This window comes from Carcharhinus amblyrhynchos, chromosome 8, assembly GCF_965287045.1.
Source record: "Carcharhinus amblyrhynchos chromosome 8, sCarAmb.v2.hapA, whole genome shotgun sequence".
Taxonomy (NCBI): domain Eukaryota; kingdom Metazoa; phylum Chordata; class Chondrichthyes; order Carcharhiniformes; family Carcharhinidae; genus Carcharhinus; species Carcharhinus amblyrhynchos.
This window is the reverse complement of record NC_137331.1, coordinates 103,101,179-103,111,257: the sequence shown is the minus strand read 5'-3', so window position 1 is coordinate 103,111,257 and position 10,079 is coordinate 103,101,179. Positions and strand designations below refer to the sequence as shown.

Genomic DNA, 10,079 nt, shown 5'->3' with positions numbered 1-10,079 from the left:
TTTCCAGGTACGTTCTGATTTAATTTTGCTAGTTTCATTTTTAAAAACACATCTCCAACTCAGTCCTGCCAAATGATGAAGAAGCTCACCAGAATTTCTATTTGTCAGTGGATCATTCCATTTGTCAGCAGATCACTCTATTGCTCTGTTGGATTATTGATGAGTGTATCTGTCTTTCTCAGTAAATCACTGCCTCTATCAGTTCATCATTCTGTTTGTTCGTGAATCTCTCTGTTCTGGTGGGCAGTTGGATCCTGACATTGTCAGTGGATCACACTGTCTGTGGATAGCTCTCTCTGCTAGGGCATTGCGCTATTGATCTGCTGGGTCACTCCAGTCATGCTCCTTTAGCTGCAGGCTATGAATTTCATGTCTTCCCTTTGATTTGAATTTCTTCCTGGTCAGGCGGTTATCAGTTACATGTGGAAATCTATCACCACGGTCTCCAAACTAAGGTATGTGTTCATATTTAGCAGATATATTATCCACACCATCACAAACATGGCAGCAATGGAAAATGTTGGTCGGGATTGAGGATTTGGGCCCAAAACTAACTTGGAAGGACATGTGCGACCCATTTTCTGAAACAAAATTATTCAAAATGATGGCCTAAATTAAGTAAATGGTGATCATAGAATCCCTGCAACGCAAAAGAAGGCCGTTCGGATCATCGAGCCTGCACCAACAATAATCCCACCCAGGCTCTCTCCCTGTAACCCCAAATATTTACCCCACTAGTTCCCCTGGTACTAAGGGGCAATTTAGCATGGCCTAACCTGCACATTTTTGGACTGTTTGGAGGAAACCGGATCACCCGGAGGAAACCCATGCAGACATGGGGAGAATGTACAAACTCCACATAGACAGTGACCCAAGGCCAGGAATTGAATCCAGGTTTCTGGCACTATGAGGCAGCAGTGCTAACCACTGTGCCACCCTGCTGTCCTCATACACAGCATCACAATTGGGTGCCTAAAGCATCAAGTGATTGACAGACTGAAAGCTTTCTGCATCGATGTTCATCTTTGAATAACCTGTACACTTACCTTAGTATCTCCACGCCCATCTGCTCCTGGAATACCAGGTGGGCCCTTAGGCAAAGGAAAGAAACAGCATTTAACAATTTGCAACATCTGAAGCTTAGTTAACAATCAAATTATTTTCTGCAATTTTATTCCTACTGCAGATTGGATCCATGAACCTCACTGATCTTTTTGCACCTCGCTTAAGTAGGTGAAATGAATGTATTTGGATAGTGAGAGGATGGATTGGGGGGGGTTGAGGGGGTCAGGTTTTTGGGCACCATACAGATGAGATCCCGCTCACACAAAAAAGTTAATGTATATTTCCCATTTAAAAATTGGACCTCCATTTGGGACCCTTCCAAATGGAACCGCCATACAATTAATGATGAATGTATGTCTCAGGTAACTGCAAATGGAAATACCTACAGAAAGAAACATGGAAAAGTTAACACTGAACCTACCTGAGGTCCTGGAGGTCCAGGAATGCCAGATGCTCCTTTTGGTCCAGGGCCACCCTAACATTTAAAATAAAACACAAAGCTTTGATTCAATATTGCCGCAGTAAACACAATAATCTTCATTCTGAAGTTTACCAATAATGGATAGATTCATAGAATCGAATCAGAGAATCCCTACAGTGCAGAAGGAGGCTATTTGGCCCATCAAGTCTGCACCAATCACAATCCCACGCAGGCCCTACCCCCATAACCCAATGCATTTACCTTAGCTAATCTCCCTGAACACTAAGGGGCAATTTAGCATGGCCAATCCATCTATCCCGCACATCTTTGGACTGTGGAAGGAAACCAGAGCACCTGGAGGAAACCCACGCAGAAATGAGGAGGACATGCCAACTTCACACAGAAAATGACCCAAGCCGGAGTTGAACCCGGGTGCCTGGCTCTGTGAGACAATAGTGCTAACCACTGTTGCCCCCGTGCCACCCTATACATATGGTTACTGTCCAAACTATATACAGTGATAAGCCACTTCTGTGCTCTTTAATGACTGAACAACAAAAATCAAACTAGAAGGTAAAAAAAAATGCAATTGGTAAAAAAGACCCATGATAATCTCTGGACGATTACAAAATGTACCAAAAAAAGAAAGAAAAAGACTGACAATGTCATAGAATCCCAACAGTACAGAAGGAGGCCATTCGGCCCATACAGCCTGTACCAACAACAATTCCGCTCAGACACCATCCCCATAACCTCATGTATTTACCCTGCTGATCCCTCTGACACTAAGGGGCAATTTAGCATGGCCAATCATCCTAACCTGCACATCTTTGGACTATGGGAGGAGACCAGATCACCCAGAGGAAACCCACGCAGACATGGGGAAAACATGCAAACTCCACACAGACAATCTGACAATTTGAGAGTGGCTTTTGTGACCTCAGAATGACCCACAGCATTTTACACTCAATTAATTACTTTTGAAGTGAAGTCACCGCTGTTGTGGAGAAAATATAGGCAACAAGTTGTGCACACCAAGCTCAGTGAGTGAGAATGAGCAGATCATCTGTCTGTGCGCTGTTGATTGAGGGGCGACTCCACTGCTCTGCTTCGAAACATGCCATTGAAGCTTTTCTATCTAAGTGAGGGGGCAGAAAGGACCTTGGTCGAACATCTCATGTGAAAGGCAGCAGAGGAGACAAAATCTGTTTGTATTGCATCGCCATGTTGATTCCCTGGGAGCAGACAGCACTGTGAGCTGCTATGTGAAGAAAGCTGTGCAGGTAGCTGAAGGAAGTGAACACTGGAAGATTTCATTCACAGTAAAATTGTGTTAGGAAATAAAATAAAGAGATAACATTGGAACACTGAATCAAAAGAGAGAGAAATAAAAGGGTTGAAAACAAAACACAATTTTTTTAAAAAACCTCCAGAAATCTGAAGGAATGAGATTCCAGGCTTGCAAAATTAATTTTCAGTGATTGTTTAGAATTAATTAAGAATTTTCATGCCATTACAAATTATTTTATGATGTGGAGATGCATTGGACTGGAGAAGTCTCACACCAGGTTAAAGTCCAACAAGTTTATTTGGAATCACAGGCTTTCGGAGTGTTGTCCCTTCATCAGCTGAGTCTGTGGTGTCAATCGTAGCCATGACATGGAGATGCTCGCATTGGACCAGAGTGGGTACATGAAGAAGCCTGACAACACCAGATTAAAATTCAACAGGTTTATTTGGGATCTCAAACTTTCAGAGCACTGCTGCTGATGAAGAAGCAGCGCTCCAACAGCTCATGATTCCAGATAAATCTGTTGGACGTTAGCCTGGTGCTGTGAAATTATTTTATGATGTTGGCCTGTTGAGAGTGGTATAGAAGGTCAACCATATTACAATCACTTCAATCTACTCCACCTCTTAAGGTCAGCTGCTCCAGCACTTTTATACAGTCTCACAACTGTAACCTTAATCTGCTTCAGTTTCTTCTTAATCCTTTGCCCCTCAGCATTGGCAAATGCTGCTCCTGGTTCAGAGATGCTTTTGTGGCTTTCCAAAGGCTTTTATCATTTTTGCCCTTGCTTGGTGAAACTCTCTTCAAACCGTTCCATCTTTTAAACGTCATTCAAAGGACACTTTCTGCTCCCATTTCCAATTTGCTCAGTGCATCCACTGGACTTAGACTTATCACTTCAAAAATCTTGCAAAACTGGCTTTTGGACTCCTTAACTCCATTCTCTACAGCCCATAAATAATACTAATAAAATTAGGAATTATTCAAAGTTATCTGCTTACAGGCTTTCCCGGAAGGCCAGGTTCTCCAGTGAATCCAGGTTCACCAGGTGATCCCTGAAAATTGAGAAGATGGCAAACAATGAAAGCATCGTAATTGAGAAACATTTTGTGAATTCCTTCAGATTAAAGAGGTGTTGAAAGAGCTGTGAAGTAAATGGCTTGTCTCCGTTCCATAGTGCATTATTTAGTCCAGACAACAAAGGTCTCACTCAAGTGTTTCCCACATTATGCTCTTTCATGAAGACCCACCGTATTAATTGTCAGCCATTCAAATGGCCAGCAACAGGCCTTCTCCAGAATCAAGCTCTCACCCCTGCAACTCTACCCAATATCAGTTGCCTCAATCAGTGAGAGTGCCTGACAATGATGGACATCCAAAAAGCCCTCAAGCCAGGGTTTGTTTTCTAGGTTTCCCGCCTGTTGATTGTCCCAACCGCCACTGGTTCAATACCAACGTTGGCAGGATAAGGTCCTGAGTTTGGTATTAATTTCCCGTTAAAGGGCCTCAATTGCAGGCCAGGCAGGAAGACCATCCACAAGCCTTAATCAGGGCAGAGGATGTAAGGCAGTGGAACATCTCCACACCCTGCACCCTCGAGCCTAATTAAATGCAACCCACTCAAAAACTCCAAACTCACCTTGGAAGGATGGGAGGAATCCAAAATTCTGCGGTCTTACAAATTTCTGTCAGAAAATTATGGGACGGAAGAATCAAGTGGTATTCAGATGTAATTTTCAAACTCTCATGACCCACGAGGCCTCATGATGCAGGTTGTCTGACATTGCATTGGGAATGAACAAATTTAAAAACTATCACTACCAGGAATGGAATGTTTGACGTATGAGGAGCATATGAGGACTCTGGATCTGTAGTCAATGGAGTTTAGAAGGATGAGGGGGATCTCATTGAAACTCACATAATACTGAAAGGCCTAGGTAGCATGGACATGGGAAAGATATTTCTATTAGTAGATGAGACTAGAATCTGAGGGCACAGCCTCACAATAAAGGAATGACCCTTTAGAACCGAGATGAGGAGGAATTTCTTCAGCCAGAGGGTGATGAATCTATGGAACTCATTGCCACAGAAGGCTGTGGAAGCCAGGTTTTGAATATATTTAAGATACTCATAGATAACTTCTTGATTTGTAAGGTGATCAAAGGTTACGGGAAAAAGGTGGGACAATGGGGTTGAGAAAATTATCAACCACGATTGAATGGCAGAGCAGACTTGATGAGTCAAATGACCTAATCCTGTTCCTATATCTTATGGTCTTATAATAACAATGCCACAGGATTCAATATACTTTGAATCCTCCAAATGTTAACCTTTGCATTAAACTCAGTTTAATTACTCACAGTTATAGTGTGTATATTCACACTTATATGGAACTTATAGTTTTCCACTGTTCTGAATTCATGTGATTGTATGTCCTTAAAGAAAGTGATCAAATTGAACCCACTTGTTTATGGGTTTGGTTAAAATGACCCCCTGCAATGTCTGCACACGTGCAGTAATAATGTTGGGTTTCAGAGGAAACTGTAGGATCCAGTCTAAGTTCTATCAAGCCTGCTCCTCCATTCAATGAGATCAAGGCTGATCTTCAGCCCTAACTCCACTTTCCCATCTCATTTTTATATTCCTGATTCCCTCAGATTCCAAAAATCAAGTGATCGCAGCCTTAAATATAGTGAATTGCTGGGCATTCAAAATGCTATGGAATAGAGAATTCCAAAGATTTACACCTCGTCTGAAGATAATCGAGACTAAAATCGGGCAGAGCGTAAATCTGACAAGTAACCCAAACCCACCCACTGAGGGAGGTTGAAGTGATCCTCTAGTTCTTATCTACCAATATTTATTGGTTGCTGGACCTGCAAGGAAGAAATCAATTTGCATGAAGCCATGTGATTCATGCAACACTCTTCAATATTACCAGAATGATTCCACAATTTGCTTTCCCATTGCAATCAAAGGAAGTGGGAACAGTTTTGACACTGAAGCTCCAATATTCCCGATTCATCAGGTCCTTATGGTCCCTTGCTAGTAGTCTGGGATCTTAGAGTCAATCCTTAATCTCTATGCAAATCATGTCAATATTAATTAATTAATCTGACATCTAGGACTTATTTCCTTACCGGGAGTCCAACTTTTGCAGGTCCCTGTTGAGAGCAAAGAGGAAAGGCTTTGTTAAGCATAATTTTTTATAATCAAATGTTCAACTGCATTGTCAGAAACATTTGAACTGCAGTCAAGCATACAGTGTGCTAATATACTGTCTGTTGACTTCTTTAGATGTAGTCAGATGATTATGCTCAGACAAAAAATTCACAACTTAATTGTTGCTAGGGTAAGGCCGAGTGTATCCAGAAGCACAGTGCAGTTTCCATGCTGATAGATATACTGTGGACATGATTTTCTCTGTACGGCAGCTACAAGAGAACATGGTGTACCTGTTTATCTTACTCTTAGAGAACTCACTCAAGCATTTTGACACTGTCAATAAAGCAGGATTCAACAGGGGAGGCGATGGCCTAATGGTATTATTGCTAGACTATTAATCCAGAAACTCAGCGAATGTTCTGGGTACCCAGATTTGAATCCTACCATGAAATTTGAATTTAAATTCAATACAAAAAAAATCTGGAATTAAAAATCTACTGATGACTGTGAAATCATTGTTGATTTTTGGAAAAATCCAATGCCCTCTAGGGAAGGAACTCTGCTGTCCTTACCTGGTCTGGCCTACATGTGACACCAGAGCCACAGCAATGTGCTTGACTCTCAACTGGCCTGTGAAATGGCCTCGCATGCCACTCGATTCAAGGACAACTAGCAATGTGCAATAAATGTTGGCCAGCCAGTGACACCCATGTCCCATGGATGAATTTAAAAAAAAGATTTTGGGGAAAATTGGCTGTTGTCAAAGCTCCTCAGTCTTATCCGTTCTTTCCATGGTAGCATGCACAGTTTGATGGTTCCATGCTGGACAGTTTCAAAGTGCAGAATAGAGTGAAAAATGAATTTGAATGTCATTAGTAGACCTAGGACTGAAGTCTCCAGGTCCACTAGCATCTCTCCACCTCCACCCCCCACCACCCACCATGAGTAGTTCACTCCAGTGGGGTTTACTCCTGCTCCCCACTAATGGGGAATGGGCCAACCCCACTGGAGTGAACAGAGCCAATTAAGGCTCCCCCAGAAGGCTAGGGTTAAGTGGGAGTGCTCCCTGGGCAAGGCCTGGCTGGCAGAGTCAAACTGGCTCCCTGGCACTGCCCAAGGGGCAAAGTGGCAGTATCTAAGGGGCACCTTGGCACCGTGCACTGGGCATTGGGCAGTGGGGGGTCAATTGGCCAGTTTGGGGGGGTTGGTCCCACTGCCACTCTGCATTCAGGGTCAGTGGCAAAGGGAGAGGAGGAGGTGATTAGGGCTGGCCATCCAGATGAGGTGAAGGGATCAGGAGGGGCAGGAACACTGGGAGTGAGGGTTGGGGTGATAGGGGCTGGCAATAGTGGAGGAGGGGGGGTGGTTGATGAAGGAGACATCGAGGCTGGCCTGGAGATTTCCAGGAGGCCAGCAATTGGGGGGTGGGGGAGCTCGGTGGGGCAACGATGCAGGGGTCGCCAGCGATTGAGCTGGCCAGCAATCAGGAGCTGGCAGCACGGGGCCACTGCTCATGCACCGATCTTCGCTCTGACAGATCGGAACATGCACAGTTGGCCACTCAGCGCTATGTTACTAGACTCTCCAGTGGGAATAGGCCATGCCCACTGATTTTTAGTGTGAATTTTACTAGAGTACTCTGCAAATGTTCAGAATCTAAAAATCCCATGAAAAAGATTGATGGGACTTACTCCAGTTTTCACACAAATTTGGCACTTAGAATTTTTTAGGAGACTCCCCCCCGCCCCCACTTCTTTGAGGGACCTTATGGCCTTGCTTGTCCCAAAACTGTAAAATCCCAGCCGAGATCAACGGACCTTCCCATGGTTTGCCCCTTTCCATGGCAGGTGGGGTGATAAAATTCCAGTCTCTATGTTTATCTCACAGATCATTTCTGCTTGATCACTGGGAGATAACAGCACTATTTAAATACAAATTGCTGTCACGGAACAAAATTAGGGATACAGTAAAAAAGCAGACAAAGTGGATCCGGCAATCCATTTTTGTTTTTAAAAAAAAGTAGAGGGAACTGGAAGCAAATAATACGGTTCACAGACTTGTGTAAGTCCAATAGCACGTAAACAATCCCAGGGCTACACCAGCTTCTAAAGTGGTTTGGCAGAATATAAATTACATGGTATCTCTTTCCTTTTAATGCTAACTAGAAATGTCAGTCACCTTCAGTTAAATCATCTCACTTCGGCCCTCAGCTGTGTGCAGTCAAAACAATTGTAAAAGCCTTCAATCCAAAATAACATTACAAAGGTTAATACTTACGGGTGGACCTTCTGGACCAGGGATGCCAGGAGGTCCCTTCAAGCAAAAAATCATAAACATATTTTATTATATATTACAGATCACATTCATGCAAATCCCATCAGTTTACCCAATAAAGCAATTGTTGACTCTTATTTTCCCTCTGATTTAGGATAAAGGAGTCACTGTAATGTTACTGGCGCTGTGAGGCAGGAGTGCTAACCACTGTGCTGCCCCTGCTACATAAATGCAGTTAGTTTTTTTTTCAATTTAATAGCCTTACCTCGCTTTAGTCGGCAAGAATTTGTGATTTTCCTGAACCTAGTCCCTTGGTTTACAATTGTTGGAAGCACCTTTTAAGTGTGTGGGCTGGTTCAAGTAGCAAGTCTGACAGCATTTGGCTGGCTCCATTACAGGGATAGAAATGTTCTGATCCTTTGAAATTTCCACAGAGCTGGGCAGCTTTCCAAAATCATAGCTCATAGCACCTACCATGAGGTCAACTTTTGAAAGATAAGTTTAAAATGTCTTATTCACACCCTGTATGCCAAGGTACAACACCCAACTCACCCCTTATGGCCGCTTGTGCTCCTCCATGACAAGATAATGCCCATTCACACTCTGTGGGTCCAAATGCCCCCATGTCAAAATACATACCCTTCACCACCACCTATGGCCTCTCCTGCCTGCCAGTCAAGGAATGCCCACCCAAAAACACCTTATGGCTCTCATGACCTCCATGCCAAGGTATACCCCCCTCAAAGAACCCCAATGGCCATTCATGATTCCCATGCCAAGTTCTGACACTTCCAACGCAGTCACCCATCATACACAGTGCAGAACCAATGAACTCTATAGTAATTAAACAATGTGTTAATGAAGTGTCATTAATTTACAACTTTGGCCTTGGAGGGAGTGCAGAGGAGGTTTACTAGGCTGATACCGGAGTTGAGGGGGTTGAGCTATGAGGAGAGGCTGAATAAACTAGGCTTGTACTCATTAGAGTTTAGAAGAATGAGGGGAGATCTCATTGAGACGTATAAGATGATGAATGGGATGGATAGGATAGAGGTGGAGAGACTCTTCCTGCTCAGAAAGGATAGTAGGACTAGGGGGCACAGCCTCAAGATAAAAGGGGGGCGGTTTAGAACGGAGTTGAGGAGGAACTTCTTCACTCAAAGGGTGGTGAATCTCTGGAATTCTCTGCCCGTTGAAGTGGTGGAGGCTACCTCGCTAAATATTTTTAAGACGCGGGTTGATGGGTTTTTGATAAGAGAGGGGATTAAGGGTTATGGGGAGAGGGCAGGAATGTGGAACTGAGCCACGACAGATCAGCCATGATCTTATTGAATGGCGGGGCAGGCTCGAAGGGCTAGATGGCCTACTCCTGCTCCTATTTCTTATGTTCTTATGTTCCATTTCCAAATTTAATTTTACTATAACACAATAAAAGTGTCAATCATCAAGATCCTTTGATGTTTCAATAACAAACACTGCAAGTACTTGAAGACTCTTACTTTTTGTGTAAACAAACACTGTAGCATTGCTAGTGTATATGTAGCCAGAGCTATGAATACATTTATTTACTGGAGCTCATGGGTTTCAACAGACTAAGAGATTTCTGGGCATTCAGCCAAGTGTTCATAATGAGAAGAAAGCGAATTACTATGGATGCTGGAGTCTGAAACAAAGCAGGATGAAGAGGTCTTCCATTCTCAAAACGCTAGCTCTGCTCCCTCTCCACTAATGCTGTCAGGCTGACAGAGTTTTCCAGCATTTCCTGTTTTCCATTCAGAGTGAGAACGCAGAAATCCATTAAGGTGCTAAAACACTGAAGAACAGATCTGGGTTCAATAAATTAGAGTCAAGGGCTGACAGAGA

At 43.3% G+C, this 10,079-nt stretch overlaps 1 long non-coding RNA gene across 1 annotated transcript; it reads right to left on the bottom strand.

Annotated features, from left to right (window-relative positions):
* Window positions 1–1,046: 1,046 nt before the first annotated feature.
* On the bottom strand, window positions 1,047–3,824 carry LOC145347078 (uncharacterized). The gene is made up of 3 exons (XR_013887763.1): window positions 3,779–3,824; window positions 1,487–1,540; window positions 1,047–1,091 (listed from the first exon to the last, which is right to left on the bottom strand). It is a non-coding gene; the product is annotated as an uncharacterized LOC145347078 (long non-coding RNA).
* Between the last annotated feature and the right edge of the window lie 6,255 nt (window positions 3,825–10,079).